Source organism: Marmota marmota, unplaced genomic scaffold (genome assembly GCF_001458135.2).
Source record: "Marmota marmota marmota unplaced genomic scaffold, marMar, whole genome shotgun sequence".
In the NCBI taxonomy this organism is placed as follows: Eukaryota; Metazoa; Chordata; class Mammalia; order Rodentia; family Sciuridae; genus Marmota; species Marmota marmota.
Genome location: NW_026000026.1, coordinates 53,165,454 through 53,188,923, shown reverse-complemented (window position 1 = coordinate 53,188,923; position 23,470 = coordinate 53,165,454). Strand labels below are relative to the sequence as shown.

The window sequence follows — 23,470 nt, the reverse complement described above, 5'->3', positions numbered from 1 at the left end:
ACATTTTAAGTAGATAGAGAATCTCATTTTATTCCTAGAAATTGAGTAAGCTGGTTACATTTAAGCTTTAAACCAGAGTTAAGCTAAAAGTACTAAGTTACTGAAATAATTGAGTGAATTGTTGCCAAGTTTTGAGATCCTTTATACAATTTATTAACTGCAAATAATACCAATAGTTAGAATTGTTTGTGAGAAGCAGCCATTTTTTTTTTTTATTTGACTTTTCTTTGCTGCCGCACCATCCAGAAATTAACCTGTGCATCAACTCCAGACCTTGTTTTATGGGTGAAAAAGACAAAAGCATTTTGGCTGGTTATCAAAGTTTGCAAAAGAATTAAGATCATAAGAAAAACTTCTTCCTACTGCATCTCAATCCCTCCTAAGAAAACAAGTAGACTTTTTCTCCTAATAAAGAATTTGTACTTAGATTCTTCTACAAAATTTGTATCACCTCTGAAAAGCATGAGAAAAGCATGGTGGTACATGCCTATAATCCCAGCTACTCAGGACACTGAGACAGGAGGATCTCAAGTTCAAGGGCAGCTGTAACAACTTAGCAAGACTCTTAGCAACATAGTAAGACCCTGTCTCAAAATAAAATAAAATAATTTTTTAAATGGGGTACAGTGGTAAAGTGCCCCTGGAATCAATCCCCAGTACCAAAAAAAAAAAAAAATAAGTAAACAAACATGAGAAAAATGACCATATTTGTATGGATTTGAGGAAAGGGTGTATTTATGTGCTTAGATAAATGTGTGGTAGCACATTTATGCGTGCATATCTTTACCTAAGATTTTGCTTTTATTGCATGGACTTTATTTTCTAACCTAGCTATTCTTCATTAAGTGTTCTGAGGCTTACAATCAATGTTCCAGAGACAGAAGGGCAACAAAGTACATTTAGTTAGCGAGAAAGTAGATGTAATTAATTTTAGTAATATTTTTGCTTCCATGTAGTAACAGTGAACACTTAATTGTACTCAATTGTCTGCTTACTCTCTCCTTGGAACACCTGTGTGTTCTTTTTAAGGGTAGAAAAACTATTTCACTTGGCATATACTTTAATTGTGACACTCAGATCCTAAGGAATGAAGATAAAAATGACTCCCTGTTTTGTTTTTATCTAAGGTCACAGGTCATTTTGAAATTTACATACATTATTAACCATTTAATAACATTTTTATAAATTGATGACTTGGGTTTTGTTTGGGTTTTAGTGCTTGGTTTTGGTGCTCACAAGTGCTAAGCACTGAGAACAGAATTAAAATAATTGAAAAAATCTACAAAAGAATTTTAAATTAAATCATTCTCAAAGTGAACAAATTTATTTTGCAACTATTCTATATTGTTTAAGCAAAGTACTTATACTTGAGATTGTTACAAGCCAGAACTTCATTTTCTAAGGGGCTGGGGATATAGCTCAGCTAGTAGCATGCTTGCCTCTCATGCTCAAGGCCCTGTGTTCAATTCCAGCACTGCCAAAAAAAAAAAAAAATTAATTTTCTATAGTAAAGTGAGTAGTTAAGTCACCTTCCTAAAACTTTTTTGGTTTCTGCTTTACTCCATTAAAATGATCTGTTATTCCATATCTTAATTTATGAACATAATCCTTAATGTAAATACTTAGCTCTATTGTTTTATATAAAATATTCACAGGTCATGAATCCCTAGATTAATCTTTAAAATATATTTATCTTTCCAATGGACTATTGTAAATAATTGTTAAATACTATTTAATTAACATGTTTCTTCTCAGGTTCCTAGAAAATGTGATAAGTGACTTCTGGTTAGTACACTATTAATCAGTTATTAGTACCCAGCATATATATATACATATATATATATATATTTAACAAAAGTTCAAGATAAAAAGTTTAATTAGCAAGCGAACATTGATAAGATTCCTTTAAAAGTTAATTATTTTCAACTGGAAACTGAGAATTTTAATGATTGTTCCTGTACCATAATATTCTTCATTTCCATTAAGTCAGATATTTGGCATAAAATAAACCTGCTGCCTCAAGATAGTTGTCATTTAACAATTTAACGTCTTCACCTATTTGTTTTTACTTTAAGAAATGTCAGTCCATTAACCCTGCTGTAATGAAAATTCCATAGACTTGGGATACGTAAAACAACAAATACTATTTCTCACAGTTTTAGAGACACCAACAGATTTGGTGTCTAGTGAGGGCCTACTTTCTGGTTCATAGATGGCAGAAGAATAAGGGAGGTCTTTCATAAGAGCACTAATTCCATTCATATGGGCTCGATGATAATCCTCCCAGAAGCCCCCACTTCTGAATGCTATCATCTTGGAGGTTAGGATATCAACATATTAATTTAGGGAGAGGATACCAATATTCAGACCACAACCTGGGAAATCTGTGTCTACTAATCTGGGACTATTAAAATTCTTTGGCTGGGCATGGTGGTGTCTGCCTGTAATCCCAGTGACTCTCTCTGGTGGCTGAGGCAGGAGATTACAAACTGGAGGCTGGCTTCAGCAATTTAGACCATGTCTCAAAATAAAACATTTTTTAGAAATGGTTGTGGATGTAGCTCAGTGGTAAAAGTCCCACTGGGTTCAAGCTCCAGTACCAAAAGAAAAAAAAAAAATTCTTTCTCTGGAGTGGCATTTTCTGAATATGAGATGACCCCTGTGAAGGATTTTATAAGGAGAAACTATTGGTAGCTTTGAGAGCTAAACTGATTAATCTTCCTCCTGCCATACTTAAAAACAAGAAAATAATCTTTAGCTTTAGGTAAAAATGTTCAAAAGTCATTTTGGATTTCTAGTCAGAATTTCTTTTGCTTTTGTCATTCTTAAATTTTAATTTCTATTCCTCTGTTTATACATATATTTTAAATTTTCTTCTATTCTTATCAGAACACTCATAAGAATGTTGATGGTTGGCCTATCTAAATGGAGATCTAAAATTGCACATGTAAGGGAATGAAAAATTACTTTAAATGAAGTAGTGTATGTTGCCTTAATCAAAAGCAAAGCCTATCAATGTTTGCTTTTGCAGCTTATTTTCAACATTGAATAAAAATAGAAAACTCTGGTCTGCTATTTAGAAAGGAGTACTTTATCCCCTTACTCATTTAATCTTTTTCATAACAGGACAATAGGAAGTATCCAAGACAGCAGGTAAGTCAGGGTCAGAGATAAGAATCTAATAAGGGCTTTGAAATTATCTAAAGCCAATAAAATATAAAAAACTAAATAATTTGACATTTTGTTATTTAAAATTCTACAGCATGATCATCACTGAGCTAATTTTAGAATAAATGGCATTATATTGTTTGTCCTCCAAGGTAAAACTTACTTTAAGTTTGAATTCAGTGTTAGCCCTTCCATTAGCAAAAGGCACAGTGTAGTGTTAATTATTAGAGTGAATACCCAAGTATTATAAAAAAGAGGAATTACCTCCAAATTTTATGATGATCATTGTCAGAGAAAGCTATATTGTAAAATTGCTTTATAACGCCACCTTTATCTTTTTTTCCAGACTACTGAAATCAATTATAATCATCTTTGTTAATGTTCTTTTTGTAATGCAATAAAATGTAATCCTTCAGCTATTTGAGGAGGGTTCTTTTAAGGTGCATTTTTCTTATAATTTTTCTTAATCATGATCACAAAAGCTTTATAGTTCACAGTTATACTAAATGGGGCTTGTTAGTGGAACCTTGGACCCTGAAAAGAAATCAGAAGATGCAACAGTAGCAGCCCCTTTAAGATTTAATAGCTAAAATCTAATGTGAATCAGTGTGTAGAAGTGAGAAAGATTCTTTCTTGAATTTATGGACAAGATAGGTTGAAGTTTTATATCCAGTGAGTTTCTCTAAAGAGACTTGTGTTCTCTTTATTTAGCTTGATCAGTTGCCCTTAATATGTGATGATTTGTAAATATGCAGATTCATACAAGCTTTCTATATTCGTTGATAAGTGATAATCTTAGATTTTGCCCATTTCTGTTACTTGGAGGCAACAAGCCCTTTGTATTATTAGGAAAGATACTTGTAGAGATTTGAGTTACAGAAAAATATATACTTTGACATTTATATCTATATCTAAAAACAGAGATAATAAATGTGAAATTTAGTGAAGGTCATTTAGCCATGAACCAATGTGTTTGCTTTTAATATTTTGCTAAATATTATGATCATATGCCAAGGTTTCTGGGACACAAAAAGCATACTAAAATAGACAGGTATTTAAAAACATTAAACACTCTGATAAGAATTGTATCCTTGTGGTTTTCTCTGCTACCCTGAGAGTTCTTTAAGGTTCTGTCATTTTCAATCAACGGAGAGTACATGTGATCAGTATATCTGATAAACTTGTCAATGCCTCTTTAACACAGGATTCCCCAACCTATTCAATTCAGACTCCCCTGCTTCATTTCAAGTATCATCTTGATAAGACAGAGCTATGTCACAGGCAGCTGTGTATAGGCAGCTCAGTCTACAACTAATTTGTGCAGGAAAAAATTAAATCAGGAGGTAAATTATTTCATGATTGCTCATTCCCAACAGAGTTGGGCATCATTCTGAAGAAAATATCAAATAATTGGTTTCAGGCCGTGTCAGACACATGCAATTCCCTTCTCTAATGGCTGTGTGTGGTAGCACTAGGCCTCAGGGGTCAGCAAGGAACTGGAAATAGCTTAGTGCCAGGCACGGCAATAGAGAGACTGAGCACATAGGAAATGAAGTGGCAATAAGTGCAATCCATAGGGGAAATGTGCTTCACTTGGAGTTTAATATATTGGTTCAGAATCTGGCAGGAAGCCATGCAACAATTGTTTACCTTTTTGTCAGCATCTGCATCTGTTCTGTTTTGTAAACAGCACTTAACTCTCAGTCGGTAAATGCTGGAATCAATAACAACTGTTAAGGGATTTCCTTACCCCCCCCCCTTTCATATTCTATAACAAATGCACACTACAAACAATGTTTGCCTTAGATTAACAAGGAACAGACATTAACCAGGGTCAAAGGGATTTGGTTGGGAACATTTTATAGCTTCTTGGGTCTATAGTAATTATATCTATGTGATCTGAATGTATTTTGTAACCTATCCAAATTAAACTGTTAAAAAAATGCTAGCACTCAGTAATGAAGATGGTTTTTTATAATTATCTTAAGTACTGTGTATAGAAAACTGCTGGCACTGTTTGTAATAATTTAGTTCGGTGCAATATTGTGTATTACAGCTGCTATGCAGAAATATTAAGTTGCCTTTTACAGTTTTAGGAAATTAGTGATTATATCCAGCAGTACTAATTATTTAAAACATATAGTTAATTTAAAAAATATATATATTGCACACCACAGTGCGACATAAAAAGGGTTGATCTGTGACTATTGCCTATAAACATATTTAGTATGTCATTAGTAAATTTAAGAGAAAGAATTAGCACTAGTTTTAAGTTCTCTGCTTCAGGAGACACTGAGTAGATGAATGCTGTCATAAATGTAGGATTGTTACAATAGTTATGGATTCACTTAAAAGTGAACATCACCAAGATCAGAGGAACACATTATTGCTAATGGGATTTATGCATGCATTTCCCCATGCTCTACTTGGGAAATTTACTCCTTAAAATTTCCACATTCACAATCACTAAGCTGCATAGTTTTTACTTTTATTAAACTACCTCATATTTTATCAGGTCACTGAGTCAAGATTTGCATTCTCTTTTTTAATTTGTATGTCTAAGTGGTGTGAATTTTTTCCATTTTCATTTTAAAATGTGTGTATATGCATGTGTGTGTGTGTGTGTGTTTGTGTGTGTAGTGCTGGGAATCAGCTTCCTTCATGCTAGGAAAGTGCTCTAACACTGAGCTATATCCCCCAGCTATTTTTCAGTACTCTTAACAATTATTTTGCTATTTCACTATCTAACTTATAAAAAATTATTTTAAAAAACTTTGACCAAGTTTGTTTTTTATAATTTGCTATTTTATGAAATAAATGTAATTAGAAATAAGAATTTGATATTTGAATACTAGTGTCTCTTTTACTCCTATTGAGACTATAAGGTACGTGGGCTTCATTTTCTTGACTGTTCATAATCATTTGTTGGGTATTCTGGCATTGTGGGTTGTATTAACTACTGTATGATAATATATATGCAACAGCAAATTTAGACATTGTAATTTCACTGTTACCACCTAGAATGTCTAGATTTTGGGGTCTTTTATCAACATAAGAACCACATTTCATATTATATAAATTTGTACTTCAAATTTTAATTTCTCCTTGTTTATTTGAAGAGTAGCAAGCTTTCAAGCTTAGAGACCAGGCAGACACTGCCCTTTTAAAATACTTTTGATCCAAAGTTAGAGAACCAATTTATTAGTACATTCTATGATGACATTTGCATGATTCAGTAAAAATGAAATAACTTTTATTACTGTTCCATGCTTTTATACAGTGTAAGTATGGATAAAGAAGTATATTTTAATATAATTTTTTTTCTCCAGATTAGGATATGTTATAGAAAACCATGGACAAAACTTAAAAACCAACTTACACCTCTTATAATTACTTCTTTTACCAAGGGAAAAATGACCACTTGCTAGCAAAAATCTCTACAAATTCAAGTAGTATACAAGCAAAAGAACTTAGCTTCTAATGTTTGTACTTTCAATTTTTAAACATCTATTTGATAAGAATTTGTATCTCACTTATGTCATCTCATGTTAAATATTTTAAATCAAACCTTAATAATTTTGTATGCAAGTTTAAAACAAGATTAAAATTTTTATACCACAAACAGCTCAACGTGTTCAAAGTTGTGTCATCTTAAAATAATCAAAGTGGCTATCCTCTTATGTTAGCATTAAAGTTAACTATCTTTAATTGTGCTTGAAAATTTGTAGTGGTTAACAGGGTATATCCTGATTGACTCCATAAGGCACTCATGGGGGGATGGGTATTGTCTATGGATCATTAGCTAATTTTTAAAAAATTGATTGTTGAAGGTAGCCCTTTGTTGTATTAGGTGAAGGCAATAATCATCATTCCCTAAGCAAAGAGAAAATTAAGTGCTAATTAGCAGGTTATGAAGTGTGCAATAGTAGTTAGAGCATAAGGAATATTTTCCCACTGGTAGCAAACATTACCTGGGGAAAACAGAGTCAACAAATTGATTGCTGAGAGCTAACTGTAGTTTTCAAACCGCATAAAGTTATATTAAATATCATCAGGCTGAGTTACTCAACATTGTAGCAAAGGTTTCTGTGTTAAAATTTAAACTTGTAATTAATTTTAATTTTTTGATAAATTATTACTTAGTATTCATTTTAGGCATGCTTATTTACATATAGTATGTTTGTCTTTAGTTTGATCTTTTCGTTTAAGAACTTGAAGCCTCTATTCAGTTCTAGTCTTTACTTGTTTTTCCTTATTTTCCCTGTTTTTAATTTAAAATAAATTTTTCGAAGACAAACGTGGCCATCCATTTTATTAATTTTAAAAGAATTTGAATGTAATTAGCTTTCATAGTAATCAAATGAGACTTATCTGTGCTTTCACATCTTGACACATCTAATGGTTATTGGTGATGTGGTGGAGCTGATATATTTTATGCTGTTAGTTATCATGACATAATTTTTACTTAATCTTGAAACTGGTCTTTAAGTTGAAATCTCCATGAAATAAAGGGATAACTATAGAGATTAACTTTTTAAAATATCACACAGACATAATTCTAAATGTCAGCTTTGTAATAAATATAAGAGATTTCTAGTAAGGCAGCCTCTGTGATTTGTCTGGGAAAGAACATATATATACTTTTTAAATAGTACCTGGAATTTATACACTCACACATACTAGCATAAAATCTAGTTTTCATGTTGGATCACTAACAAAAAATTTTAAAAAATAAGAGTGTGGGGTGGGGGTGCTGAGGTTGTGTCTCAGCGGTAGAGCGCTCACCTAGCATGTGTGAGGCCCTGGGTTTGATCCTCAGCACCACATAAAAATAAAAAAAAAAAAATAAAAGTATTGTGTCCAACTACAACTAAAAAATAAGTATCAAAAAAATAAGAGTGTCTATCAGAATCACTTGGGGATCACTCATGCCACTTCAGGACAAAACAAAGGGGCATAAGCTACTCCCCCAATTTACCATAAGCCCTTTGGAGTCTTCCAGCCTCCACATGAATTCCAAACATGTAAGTCCCCATTTGCAAAGCTGGAAGTCTTGCTCACCAAACAGATATAAAAGGCTCCTTTCTGATCCTCTGACTTGATGTGAGTGAGAAGACTCAGCTGTTGATTAAAGAGAGGGGCTTTTACAACACAGCTAAGTGTGCTGTCCATTGTTCCCTGTTCCTGTTTGAGACAAGGCCCACAGAATAATCTGTAACCTGATAGGAAAGTCCCATTTATTGTTTCCATTATTTACTTCTTTTTTGTTACTTCTGACTAAAAATCTTGGAGAAATAAGATCCTATCAATAATGCCTTATGTAAGGTTTTTGTTCCATTTTATTTGTGTTACTTTTGATCAAGTGCAGGGTCCCTCACCTTTTGATATGCACTTGTTCTACCACTGAACTACACCCCCAGTCCTACTTAAGATATTTAGGGCCTCCAATATTGTTCTGTCTGTGTGCTTTGTTACAGGTAGAACAATTTTCAAGCTAATCTGATGAGACCATTTCTTCCTTTGCATTTAGGTGTGTGCCTATGATTATTTTACTTGATAGGCTGGCATAGATCTATTCCACAGAATCCATTTGCAGTGTCCTACCACTTTGAACTAAAGGTGAGAGGGCCAGGGGTGTAGCTCAGTGGCAGAGCCCTTAGCTGGTATTCCTGAGGCCCTGGGTTTGATCCTTAGCTACACACACACACACACACACACACACACGAAGAAATCTTGCTATGAGCACCCTGCTAACCTCCCTAGAAGATGCCAAAGACTGGAAAACAGACTGGGTTCTTCCTTCTTAGGAAGATGCCCCATATTTGCTTGTTTCACTTCCAAATGTACTTCTGGAGCCCTGGTTTGTTATTGTTTTTTTGTTGTTTTATTTTTTGGGGGAGGGAGGGGTTGGTACCAGGGATTAAACCCAAGGGCTCTTAACCATTGAGCCACATTCCCAACCTTTTTAAAATTTTATTTAGAGACAGGGTCTCACTGAGTTGCTTATGACCTCGCTAAGTTGCTGAGGCTGGTTTTTAACTTGTGATCCTCCTGCCTCAGCCTCCCAGAGTGTGCCATCACCCCCAGCTTTGTTATTGTTTATCTCAGAAATATTAAAACTGGTGAAAAAAAATTTATGAAAGTCTCAAATTGTTTCTTCAGTGTTAGAAATGACAAAGTCAAGGTTGTTTAGCTTGTTCTAGGAAGTGTTACAGGCAGATCATTCATTTCTAGCTAGATATATGAAGAGGACCTTGATTTACATTATAGAAATGGGGGGGGGAGAGAAAAACTGAGATTTTTAAAATATATGAAAATATTTTTACTTTCTTTACAGTCTTTATGGTTAAACATGAAAGTTATGCTGTTACAAATTTCATAAACTTCATAAATCTGAAATTCTGACTCAGGCACATTTGTAGATTTCATGATGACAGATATTTAAGATCTGAAATAAAGTGAAAACGAAGTGATTCCACTGCTAAAATTGCATTTTTCAAGGGATATTTTTATTACTCTAAAGAAATTATTAAAGTAATAAATTTTTGTTATAATAATTAAGACATTAAATATACATAGAAAGTCTTCATATTCTCCTCCTTCCAGTCCTAACCCCCAGGGTCATCACTCTTATTCACATTTTGTTGAATATTCTAGAATATTTCTTTTTTGAATATTTTCTTTTGTACATTTAAAAATTCATGTATGCATTTATAATTTTAAAATGTTTGATCAAAATTGACATATTGTTCTAGAATGTATTTTTTCACTTAATACTTCATGACCTTTCCCCATGTCATTGCAGTCAGTTCTGACATTCTTTACAGCAACATCATGTTAGTTCATAATATAGAGGTAGGCACAATTTATTTGCATATGGCTAAATTTAAATAGATCTTACTACATTTTAACTCACTCAGAAAAATAACTTTTTCTTCTCAAAATCAATATATTCCCACTGTTGTCCACTGTTACACAGATGTATGTGTATGTATTCAAAATGTATAAAATTAAAAGTGTTCTGTCTCTTCCATACCCTTAATCCTAGCCCCTTAAAGTAATCCCTGTTAACAATTGGGTTTGTGCCCTTCCACACTTATGCATGTACATTCTACAAATTTCTCTGCAATTTTGTTGTAACTTACTATACCATGGGCCTCTTTTTGTATTAATACATACAGAATGATCTGCATTATTCTTTTTGTAGGCTAAAGTTATGTACTGTGTGATTATATAATTTTAACCAACTCCTTGATAGAAATTAGGATTTTCCCGGTTTCTTTTCTTTGTGCACTTATGTATCTTTAAAAGTGATATTCCGGGGACAGACAGTAAACTAAATTAGTATTGGTGTATATATGTATAATGTATTTTTTCCAAACTGTCCTCTAAAATAAATATATCTTGTAAGTCTTAACTACAAATATTTAGAAGCACAACTATCCAGATTAATGCATGTATTCATTTAGACATTGTCATTAATTATGCTTCTTAAATATTGAAATCCCTGTGCTCGCCTGCCTCCTTCTGGATCATCAAGGTTATTGCTATCTTGCCAGCTATCCTCTCATTGCTACAAAATAGGCCTGAGCAAAGGATGGCAGTGACAGAGGAGCACTTAATTCTCAGTTTCCTATAGCTCTTGACTTTGCTTTCCAGTTTTGCCACTTAGCAGCTATGAGACTTTGGATAGATTGCCTTTTTTCCATGAGCATCCCTCCTTTAATCTAGAAAGTGGAGGTAATAATAATTATAAAACCTTCCTCACAGTGTCTTAGCATTAATATAGATATTAATCATAGTTCTGACACAAGCTAAGTGGTATCATTATCCTTATTTAAAACATACACATAAATACATACACATTGAAATATACATTATATATATATATATATATATATATATATATATATATATATNAAACTAAGTTATTGCTACTAATAATCACTTGGCACAAACTTTTATTGTCTCCTTCTGCTTACCCTCCCTACCATCGCAAGAATCACCACGATTCTTAATTTTGCTTCAACCCCTAAATATTTCCAAATTTCTCTGCTCCTTTCCATTCATGCCATCAAGGCCTTACTTAGGTCTTTATCATCTCTAATTTGGGCTGTTAAAATAGTTTTGTTTTTAATTAGATTCCCTATGCTTATTCTTGTGTTTCTCAAAGACATCTGTCTGCACACTTTCTTCCTTTGTTTAAAGCTCTCCAGTGGCTCCTCATCAGTCATCATCGTGCCCCAGCAACTCAATGTTGGAAAGCTGGCCTCCATAACCTACCACTTTCCTTCTCCTCAGCTCATGCCTCCCTCCACCATGTATTTTTCACTCTCCACTAAAAACTTGAACTGAGAAAAAGCCCTGCTGATGATGGTTTGTTCATCACCTCTCACTTTCTTCCTACCGTTCTTTGCCTAATTCCCATTGATCCTTTATGACAGTTCACATCTAGGAAGCTTTCATAAACCATAGCTCCTAATCCATGCTCCCACAGCATCTCCATATGCCTATCTTAAGGCTTTTAGTGTATTCTATTAAAATATATAATTAGGAGTCTGTCTCCCCATATGGACTCTAAGCACCTCAAGGGCAAGTGTTATTTATTTTCTCCAGCACCCAATTCACTGCCTATCACATACCAGGAGTTCAATGAATATTTTTTAACTGACCCATATTTTTAAAATAAATCAGAATCTGAAGGTATAATAGTCTATACTGGCAGCCAACTAATCAACTTATTAATTAAATCCCATTCTATTTTTAAAATAGTGTGCTAAGATTAATGGGGATTAAAAAAAAAAAAGACCATTGCCTCCCTATCTAGATCAAGAAATAAAATACAAATATTTGAAGAGCTACTGGGAGTTATGCAGACAAGCAGTTGCAGAGTTCTGGGGGGAAAGGATTCTACCAGGTAGGGGTCCCTTCTGACTTCAGTCCAGGGTAATCAAGATGTAATGAAGCCTTGTGGGTTACAGTGTGGGCAGGATCTGGAGAAACAAAAAGTAGGAGGAGATAAAAAAACAGTATTTGTTTTCTGGTGTTTTCCTACACCACAAGGAAAAAGAGCTCTGAAATGAATTCTAAAGTGGAGAATTTAGAATGGAGGGTTTTCTTGGAAAGAAAACCTGAGCTTTGTTTCTCAGGTCTTGTCGCATCTTCTAACTCAAGCCTGTTTATTCTACTGGATGCCTTAGTCCATAGTTTGGTTCTACTTTCTGCTCCCCACCTCAGCTAACTCTGGAGTAACTAAAAATTTTTCATTTGAGAAAACCACTTTCCCCAATGCAATTTTTTTTTCCTGAAGTTTGAAATGAATTTAAAACCTGATTTTGTTTGATTATGTCTTAAAAGCCAGTCTTTGATGCTTAGATTACATGTAGTATTATGATTAAAATAATGTCTTTAGGTACCTTCAAATCTAGGAGGTAAAAAAGACTAACCCCCAAAAAAAATAAAACAGGGGGAAAAGCATAGATAGCCCAATTAAAAATTACCAAGTTATTTGTGTAAGATTTCAAATGCATTAGGAATTCAAGGAAGGAAGATTTTGGAGTAAGAAGAGCAAACCAGAAAAACTTCTTAAAGATTTGGACTTGAGTCTGGCCATGAGTATACTTTCCATAGGCTAAGAGAAAGAGAAGATTTCCTTTCACTTCAGAGGGTATCAGCAGTAGAGGTTTCTGTTGCTTGCTGAAAACAAGAAAGAGAACTATGAGTAGTACCTAGGAGCTAGTCTATAAATAATTGATGATGGCATTAGCCATAACTCTAATCTTGCAAGTGACGTTTTGTTCTTTCTCATCTATGATTCTTACACAAAAATGAAAGACCATTTATTAAAAGAAGAATATAGTGTTTAACACAATTGAACAAAGAACTAAATAAGCCTTTGAAAGGAGTTTATACTGAGGCAAATCCATAAAACTTAAGAATAGGGTAGCTAGGTAGGTATACCAAAAATTAACATGGAACTAATAGAGGTGGCTTTCAGAGGGGTGGTTTCCAACTCAGCAGCACCAGCACCTAGAACAAGTTAGAAATCTAAAATCTCAGGCTCCACCCCAGACTCACCGAATCAGAAACTTTGGAGGTGGGCCAGTCAATCAATCTGTGTGTTAAGAGCTCTATAGATAATTCTAATGCATGCGAACATTTGATTGACACCAATGTAGTGGTTTTTTTGAAAGTGTGGAGTATGGAGCCAGATTTCCTTGAAGTCCTGGACTTTGTTTATGAACTTTGTGACCTTGTACAGGATATTTAACCTTTTTATACTTTAGAGGCAAATGCTAACATTAGTTTTTCTTCACAGAGCTTAGAGAATTAGCCTGAATGTGTGGGAAAATACTTATAACAGTATTGGATACCTACAAAGCATTACATAATTATTTTCTAATATTGCTAGATCTTGATATTTGAAAGAAAGGTATCTGTATAAATGATAATGTACACTGAAGCACCCATTGGCTTTTTTTTTTCTTTTGGTATTGGGGAGTACTCAAACTATGTTGAGCTCATAGAACTCAACAAGATAAGCACTAGGCCAAGTTCATCCCAGGAGCTATATATAATACACTCACCTCTATTTAAGAGGACCTGTTCTCTTCTCACCTCTCACTGCCTTTTTCTTTTCCTCCTTTTCCATCTACTCTTCCTTTCTTCTTTATCAAAATCCAGTCACCAAAAACACTCTATGCAAAAGACAATGAGTTACTTTTGAAGTATTTGTGTTTCTTGAATGAGGTTTTATGCTTCTATTGTACATAAAATCAAGTAAGTCTAATATTTGATTATATACTAAAAATAAAAAATAAGGTTGTTTAATTTTCCATGTGTTTTTTATTTGTTCTTTTTCAGTTAAAAAATTTTACCTTGAAGAAAAAAACCTAACAGAGCCCAGTACTGATATATATATCAAAATTTTGATATAAAATATCAAAATAGGATGACAATCAACTCCTGGTATTTTCTTCATTTAGTTTCTTATTCACAGACTTCTCTTGGCATCTTATGTCTTATTGGTATTTCTTCTCTTCTGAACTAAAATAGTTGGAGAGGTTAACTTATTAGACAAACATGGCAGCCAGACCCCATGGTGACTGTTCTGAGTCATGGCCCTGTGAGTCTCCCCACTCTTGCTTTCAAACTGCCCTCTATACCTCTTCTCACCACTAGAGGCACTTGTTACATGGTGTCATTTACTTGCATTGCTGGCACTTTTTCTTTCTTTCTTTTTTTTTTTTTTTCTTAATTAGCAAGTGAAACCCACTTAAAGGCTTAAAGGGGCTTTTTGTAGACCATATGTCTTTTGAGAGAGACATTATTATAAAAGATAGTTTCTGCCTCCCAGGTGCTCCAAGTTGTATTTGAAGTTTGAAGGAAATAGGACTTTACCTTTATGACTACATAACTTTTTCTTAGGTGAGAAGGGCAGCTAAAAAGGTAAGACTAACTATAAAATTTACTAGACAAAGGGCCATCACACCTGGGAAATGTCTTCCCTACCTCTAAGGCCTGCACCCTGCTCTGATAGAATAATAAGCTTATGAGGACAACTTTCCAGGAGGGTTCAAAAAATTGCTATTATCACCACGGCTATCTCTTTTCATTGTAATGTTAACATACATTCATAGGAATTACAATTTTCTACCTGGTGTTAAAAAAAGAGTGTGAAGTGAATCTTATATTTTATTTTTTAGTATAGGAGAAGAAAAGTGTTCAATCTCTCTTGAAAGGTTATGATTCAATTAGAAAATATATTAGGAAGCACACTCAGCAGATATCTTACTTAAATCTGTCTTTTTGATGATGGCATTATTTTTATTCCTGTGCTAAATTTTTAAAGTTAATTTTAACATGTTATATTAAGAGCTGATAATGTAATTTCTCTGTCATGGCATATTCTTTTAAAAAATGAAATATTGATTTTCAGATACAACCTGAAGCTATAGTAAAAATGAATTGTTAACTTGGTTTAAGGTTTTTTCTATAGGTTAATTTTTAGTCATGATAAGAGAAAGTAACATATATGATAAGAAATATAATTAACCACACTCTAGCAAAGTTTGGGACTGAGAAAGGAATATTAGGAAGATATTTCATTAATAATATACCATTATCATGTAAGTACTTAAAATTTAGAACCCATTTCATTGTACTTAGGAGACACCTTTCATGAAGATGTTTCTTGAAAGGGGTCAGCATATTCAAGTATTTGCAACTGGGATTTAAACCACCATAAAACAAAAGTCAGCTGAGAAAATATTCAGAAGTCTGTCCTGGGAACCATTTTGGATTTTGGCTGGATTTAAATGTAACCTGTTCTTTGATTAGTATCCTCAACCAACAGTGGCTATGTCAGTAGTCAGATATTCTCTCTCATGCTCTTTGTCAAAAAGAAAAAATAGAAGAGAGGAACAAGAGTATGATACCCTTGGCAAATGAGCATTAAGTCAAATCTCTTGCTAATGTAATACTGACCTCTTTTGCCAGAGGAGATGAAATGGAGTGTGAGAGAATTTTATCATTTAACAGTAAGTTTAGGTGACATCCAGTGGAGCCAGTGTTGGCCTGGGAACCATCTAAGGAAATAATAGAAGCAGTTTCTTTTCACTGACACAGAAGATAGCTTCAGGTGACTCTATCGCCACCTTTCTAGCTACGTAAGTTTCTCTTGGTATGTGAAGCAAAGCTATGTTTGTTGTATAGCCCTCTCCAAAGGGCCTTCAATACTATAATATGAAATCATATTTGTATAAAATTGGCATATAGTATTAATATGAAGTCAATATGGGTATACAGTAATGATATGAATAAAATGAGATATTATGGAATTTTATTACTGTATAAATATTAGATTTATACTAGATGGAATAATCAAGTTTTATTTTAAAGTATGTTTATGGTGGAGGAAAATGAGTTAAGAACAATTGGTTTTGTCTCTTGACAGTCACCAAACATGTTTCATTTTTAAATCATTCATGTGGGCACTCTGATGAGTAATGGGAATATAATTATGGGGAAAAAAAGATCTCTACCTAAAGGAACTTAAAGTTTTAGTAGACAATTCCCAAACTAAAAATTATAATGTGACATACTAAATGCTAAAATGAAATATGTGCAAAGTGAAAGAAAGGAGCATAGAGAACAGGACCCTAACCCAGCCTGGTATTTGAGGGTAGGCTTCTCAGAGGAGATGGCAATAGTATCTAACATTTGTACAGCACTTCCTACCTCCAGGGGATACTGTTCTAAAGTGTTAACTCAGTTAAACCTCATATACTATTGAGACATAAGAGAATAAGTAACTTGTATGGTCACATAGGTAGTAGGCAGTAGTACCCACATTTGAACCCAGCTTTCTGGCTTGTAGATTTCAGGTATTAGCCACTCCATATGTCACCTCTTATATTCTAAATAGTGCCTCACATGATAAAACTTGGTGTGTGTGGTGGGGGCAGAAATGGGAAGAGAGAAAGAGAGACAGAGGGGTCCAACTTACAGCTTCTAAAAGATAAGTGATTCCTGAATTCAAATCCAGATTCATTAACATTTATGAGGCTAAGCTTCCTCAACATTGTAATTGTTTCTCTACTCTCTGACCATTTAGGAGAGGGTTCCTGATACTTACCTGTGGGGTTTCTGAATTTCTGTCAGCTTAGATCAGGTTACATTTTCACTCAACTTCAGAGATTTTAAACTTTATTCTTTTAATCATTTATTCACTCACTCCTCATTCACTCATTCTAAATTTTACCCTATTGTGGGTGGTACATATGGAAGCCTCCTCAGAAGAGAGAAGAAGGAATACATTCAATTCTGAAAACTAAGGTGGAAATATTTCTTTTCTTACTTTTACCTCAGTTGTCTTCCTAGTCATATAAATTTGCAAAATAGTAAAAGATACAAAAACAATGCTGGAGAAAAAAGAGAAAAAACAGTTCCAATTTCTTCTCAGTGCATGTGGCAGATGCAATACCTGATTTTCCAGTTACTTTTTAGGCTTACATGACAAAGAAGCTTCTTTACAAATTCAGCATTGTAGTGTTTGCATTCTGCTCTTCCCCTGTTTGTGGCTCTATGGAACCAGGCACTCAGGGAGGCCTTGGCTTCTTCAGGCTCTGGTATATACTTAGTGGGCTCACCTGTTCTCTTGGGTGCTGGGAAAACTACTTCTTACTTGCTCTTATTCAGTCCCTGCTGTCTTCATATTATCAGACTGTTTAAAAGTTTTCTTTACTGGAACAAATATATTCCATTTGGATTATGTCATAAATTTCATCTGTAATAAGACCTTCAATGACATTTGTGTGTCACCTTTTTTATATCGCTTGTCAGATAGCACTGAGACTACCTCCCCACTGAAAATGGATCCATTTGCAGTCAATAGCAGGGTGGCTAATGTTCATTTTTCTTGGGAAAACTGAAATGTGCACCTTTTATCCTATTATACTGATCCACCAGCTTCAGATTATCTGTTTGTAGCTTCTCATTTTCTCCAGTATCTTAATGCTATTATTAACAAGAATTCTGTTGCTAATGGTTTTTGAAAATAATATGTGTGCTTTCAGCCACTACCTGTATTCTTATGGTTTGTCTGATTTAGCTGGAGGTTGAAATTCATTCCAAATGCTGTTTTGTTGCAGATCAATTATGAGAAGCCTTAATATTTCTCTGGATATATTTTCCGTGTCCTAAATTTTACTGGAAGAGAATGGGACTAATTATTTATCTATCAGTCATGAGGTGAAAAACACTTTTATTTTTCTGAACTAGGGATTGAACCCAGGGGCTCCCTACCACTGAGCTATTATTCACGTCCTTTATAATTTTTATTTTGGGACAGGGTCTTGACTAGTTGCCCAGGCTCACCTTGAATTTAGGATTCTCTTTCCTCAGCCTCCTGAGTCACTGGGATTACAAGTGTTGCCACTGTTCCTGGGCACTTTTAAATATATAGTCTGTATTCTTTATGAATGATACATCAATATATCTATATGAACATATAGATATTTATGTATACAAACATATATACAGATATCTGTAAATACACATTTATAAATATATGCACATTTATTTATATAACTATATGTATGTGGAAAGAGAGAGAGCAAGAGAACCTTTTTTTGGTAAATGTTATTTATGTATATATATATATATATATATTTATGTATATACATATATATGTATGTTTACTGTCATGGGTATCTACAAAGAACAAATAAAAAAAGAAAAAAATTCTGAGAACATCTGTTCCCTTTTTTTCAGGATGAAATTTTACCCCTGAAGCATAATTTTATTTTTTAAGAACACAAAAAAATCATACCTTAGAAGGATGTGCTTTAATATGCTCTGTTTCCTAGTCCATCGTTGTTTTTATATTCTTTTGCACACATTTTCTATTTTAGAAGTAATTGTCGAATGTATTTTGTCAAACAGAATACTATACAGACTGTTTATAGAGTATTATAAATTTTCTTTATTTACAAACTCACACTATAAATACTTGTTGTTTTGAAGATTCCATTTTGGAATTAGGTATAAAATATGTATTTTGGGCCAAACCTAGCTATTTCTAGGGCCCATGAAATTTCATTTGTTTTGTGTTTTTACCGGACGTTTTTCAGTTCTACTTTGTATGAGAGATTATGCTTGGTTCAGAGATGCTGAAACTGAATAAACTGGGCTTAGTCTTTGACATTATGGAAATCATTTTATGTTTGTGACAAATGAACTTCAACTAGTCTTTAGTCTTTTTTTTTTTCCCCTAATAGCAGTTTTTCTTTTGCCTAGGGAAAGTCTATACAATGTGCTCTTTAAAATTTCCTACAGATTATCCATATTTCTTCCCAAATTTGAGGCCAGCCTGGGCAACTTAGGGAGACCCTGTCTCAAAATAAAGCATATAAAGGCCTGGGGGGTGTTTTACACACTAGTACCTTTTTGGTTGACTTTCTAATATCCGAATCCAGATTTTCTGATGCCTAATGGGTGATTTTTAACCAAAAGTATTGTAACTAGAGCTCATGGACCCCCTCAGGCAGTAGTCTCAAATTTTAGTGTGCAAAAAAACTCACTTGGGAAGTTAACTTAAAAGGAATATTTGTGGGGCTGATTGCACAGAGATGCTGATTCATGAGATCTGGAGGTGATCCTAGGATTTGCATTTTTAGTAATCCAGGAGATCCTGGACTTTACTGTCCTTTGAGAGCATTGGTGGATTTTTAGAAAGTTAGGTTTTAGCCCTCAAACTGTGCCTACATGGAGATTTTCCAATAAGTGGATTTAGGAGACTTTTCATTAATTTCTTTAAAGGGTCTGCAAAAAACACCATGATGATATTAGGAGCAGCAGTTTACAAGTGAAAGAGAATACTAGTAAAATGAGTCACACAACCAGCCTCAAGAATCCACATGGGAAAGTCTAAAAATGAAAAGAAAAACAGATATAAATACTCAGGTTGCACAGTGATCATCTGAACAATTGTTTTTAAGAAAATCTCACAAATGAATAGGTGTGTTGGGAAACTGGGGTTCATGGGTGGAAAATTTGAGAAACATTGTTCTATTTTTTTTTACTTTATTATAGAAGCAAACAGAAACTTTAATATGCTAATTTGCATTATGAACCACCTTAATACAATGTAGTATGTAGGATTTCCCAAGCTTATTTGATCATATAACATTTTTCAAATGGTTATCAGTTTGAAAATACCCTTTAACAGAGGAACAAACATTAGTCTCTGTATGCAACATAGAAGTAACTTTCATCATAAGCCTGTTGTGAAGTAAAATTTAAAATGTTCTCTAAATAGTCTGAAAAATAGGAAGGCAGAGAAATTTGGACTGCATTTTAGAAAATTTTAAATTAAACTTATGGAAGAAAAAAATTATTTAGTTATTATTTACATAGACTTACTTATTGCTAGTTGATGGTAAACTAAAGGAAGTCTTGCCCTAAAATGGAAATTTTTTCTTTATAATATTATTAAGATTTAGGTGAAATTTATATTTCCTAAGAATCAGAGATCTGGGGTTATAGCTCAGTAGTAGAGTTCTTGCCTAGTACACGTGAGGCACTAGGTTCAATCCTCAGCATCATATAAAAATAAATAAAATAAAGGTGTTCATCTACAACTAAAAAAAAAATTAGAGCTCATTATACAATAATCAACAGTCGTCAGTCATTATTTCAGATATTTTATAGCAATCATTGGTGGCAGGCCAAAGATTGTGTGTATAAACATGTATGTCCAAGTCTTCTTGAAAGCAAAGCAATTCCATAGTTATTTAAATAAATAATTTAATGAATGAATAAATAAAGATCAGATTGACATAGATGAAGAAAGAGGCTTTCTGGATCAATTGATTATATCCAGATGAAGTTTTCTGGAGAGGTGATCTGGAGGAGAGGAACAAACAGAAATCATATTCAAAGAAAAGGAAAAGAGATTACTTTAAAGAAAGGAAATTTCTGCTGGGAGAAATCCTTTCCTAATTTAGCTAGCAGTGAAGAATCTCAGGTACAGAAAACTAGATATGTTTCCGTACATAGAAATCATGAACTAAGTGAGATGATTAGGACACTAGTCCTGTGAGATAACAGTGAGGGAAATAAGTCAAATAAGTTTGGGAAATGCAATTCCATCCTTTGTGTTTAATTTTGCTTTAATTGGCCTTTCACAAAATGAATTTATCACAGAAGTATTTTCCCCATAAATTAAGAACCCTCACAATACTCTTGGGAGAACACTGAGCTAATAATGATAGGAAATAAGGACTACTAATTAATGGGGCTCCACCATAATCATTGCTTCTTTGGGACAAAAATGATTAGATTTAGGTCATACATATTATTCTGTCCTCTTTCATTATTAAGTTCTAAAGATTTATTGAATTAAAATGGATTTGCTTTTCAATATTGTGATTTGTCTGAAATAAGGTCTAACTCTGGATCATAAACATAACACCTCTTCATGTAGAATCCTTAATTCCTACATAATTTTAAACAAGTGCTTTGTTTGTTTGTTTGTTTGTTTTTTGTGGTGCCAGGGATTGAACCCAGGGCTTTCTGCATGTAAGGCAAGCACTCAACCAACTGAGTTATATCCTCAGACCCCAGGTTGTAGTGTTTTGACTGTTAAAGATTTTTCTTGGGATGTTTCTTTGCTTATGCTGTAAATATTTATAATTATTCCAATTTAGAATTCAACCAAATAAAGCCTTGTTAAATATGGTTAATTTTTGTTCACACCATTGAATGGCCTTTCCTGATTGGGAAAGAATTGGGAAAGATTCTTAACATCTTTGAAAATTTGTTTCAAAAATATATTAAATTCAAAAGGAACTTTACAATTTAGAAGGTTAAACTAGCCTCTTATTTCCATGATTAAAGATTAAAAGAAATCAAATTAGCCAAATGCAAATCAAGCAATGACTAAATAGAACATGATTTATGTATTTTTTTCTTTTTCTTTTTTGACACATGATATGTCTGGCAAAATTTTAGTTATGTATGCTCCTTGTATATCTTCTGAACTCTGGAATTCTTAAAGAATGCTAAATGTAATTAGGGCTATTTAGAGGTAGGTTTTAATGTATATGGGACTGAGGTCAATGTAGAGATGAAATGGAGTTTTTGTAGGTATTTGTAGATTTCAAAAATTTTTTTTTGTATTTTTTAAGAACAAAACTAAATTCCACAGTTGAAGTTAGTAGATATCTTTCTCATGTACATGCAAAGACATCATGACATTTTTTTTGTTCTCTGTGAAAGACCATAATATGACTATAAGTTTGATGCCAATATTTTAAAGATTGACTGAAGTGAAGTGGATTATCTATAAAATATTATCTATAAAATATTTCTGGAAACTTCTAAATCCATGTGAGGAAAGTAATCTTTTTTGGTTTTTGATTTGTAACCACCAGACTGACTCCTACGTAATTTCTGAAGAGCATTCTTTAATATTTTCTCTTCAAAAACACTTAATGATTACTTCATAAGCGTTTATAGATTTTTCCAATTTATAATTTTTCCTCAAGATAATCCTTAAATATATATTTTAAGAAACAGCTTTAAGGGACTGGAGTTGTAGCTCAGTGGTAGAGCACTTACCTCGTATATGTGAAGCACTGGGTTCAATTCTCAGCACCACATGTAAATAAATAAATAAGGGTCCATCAACAACTAAAAAATATTTTAAAAAAGAAGTGGCATTAATAAGGGATTCTTTAAATCCCTGAGAACATGATCAAAAGTGTCATGTGATGATGTCAACCTAAAATGAAAACAAATTTATCTTGAGGGATGTAATAAATGAACTGTTTCCAAACTCTTAGAGTATAAGGTGTTCTCTATAATAATAAAGTGGTAGTAAGACTTGACTAGTAACATAATTATAAAAAGAAAAATCAATCTTCATTTATTTTTAGTTATATTGTTCTTAGGCAAGCAAGAGATACCACAATTATTTAGACAGGTGTTATTTTTAAACATGATTTCATGAACTATATAGTCTATATTCTCTTGCTGAATTAGTTTATTTCTTTTTAATGATATAGAAATAACATGTATAAGATCTTGAAGAGTGATATATCCTCATCTGGTCTTTTTTTAAAGCTTTTATTTTAATTTCAGACTTACAAAAGAAGTTGCCAGAATAATATGAAGAATTCCAAAATTTCTTTCATATTCATATTTATCAAATGTTAATATTTTGCAGTTTATCACAATTCTACATTTCTTTTCTCTTCTCAAAACTTTTTTTTCTGAAGTGAGAGTAAGTTACAAACGTTATTAAAGAGTATTCTCTTTCATAATAGTACAGTTGGTTAAATCAGAATATTAACAGTCATGCAATAATAGCATTGGATTATAGATTTGCTCAAAATTCACCAAATAACCCCAATAATGTCATTTACTGCAAACTAAAATGTTGATCATGTATTGAATTTAGTTTTCATATCTTTTTAGGCTTATTTAGACTAGAATATTTCATAGTCTTTTTGTTTCCTGACCCCACACTCCAAAAGAACGTATCTGCTATTTCGTAGAATGTCCCTCAATTTGAGTTTGTCTGATGTTTCTGCATGATTATATTCAAGTTGTGCTAGACTTTAAAAACATAAGATTGTATAAGATTTCAGAACAACAAATCACATCCCTATTTATAACTCTAAGAATGAACCTAATTAATTAATTGCCATATCTGCATCAAGCAGAATATTTATGTCCAACTTCCAAGAAGAAAGGACTTTCCTAAGAGATTTTCTGTGTTTTCTTAATGAACAAATTT

The 23,470-nt window shown here is 33.1% G+C and overlaps 1 protein-coding gene across 8 annotated transcripts in view; it reads left to right on the top strand.

Moving 5' to 3' along the window:
• The window catches only part of Kiaa0825 (KIAA0825 ortholog), a 382,609-nt gene that overhangs the window by 62,737 nt on the left and 296,402 nt on the right, over positions 1-23,470 (top strand). The window lies entirely within an intron of this gene.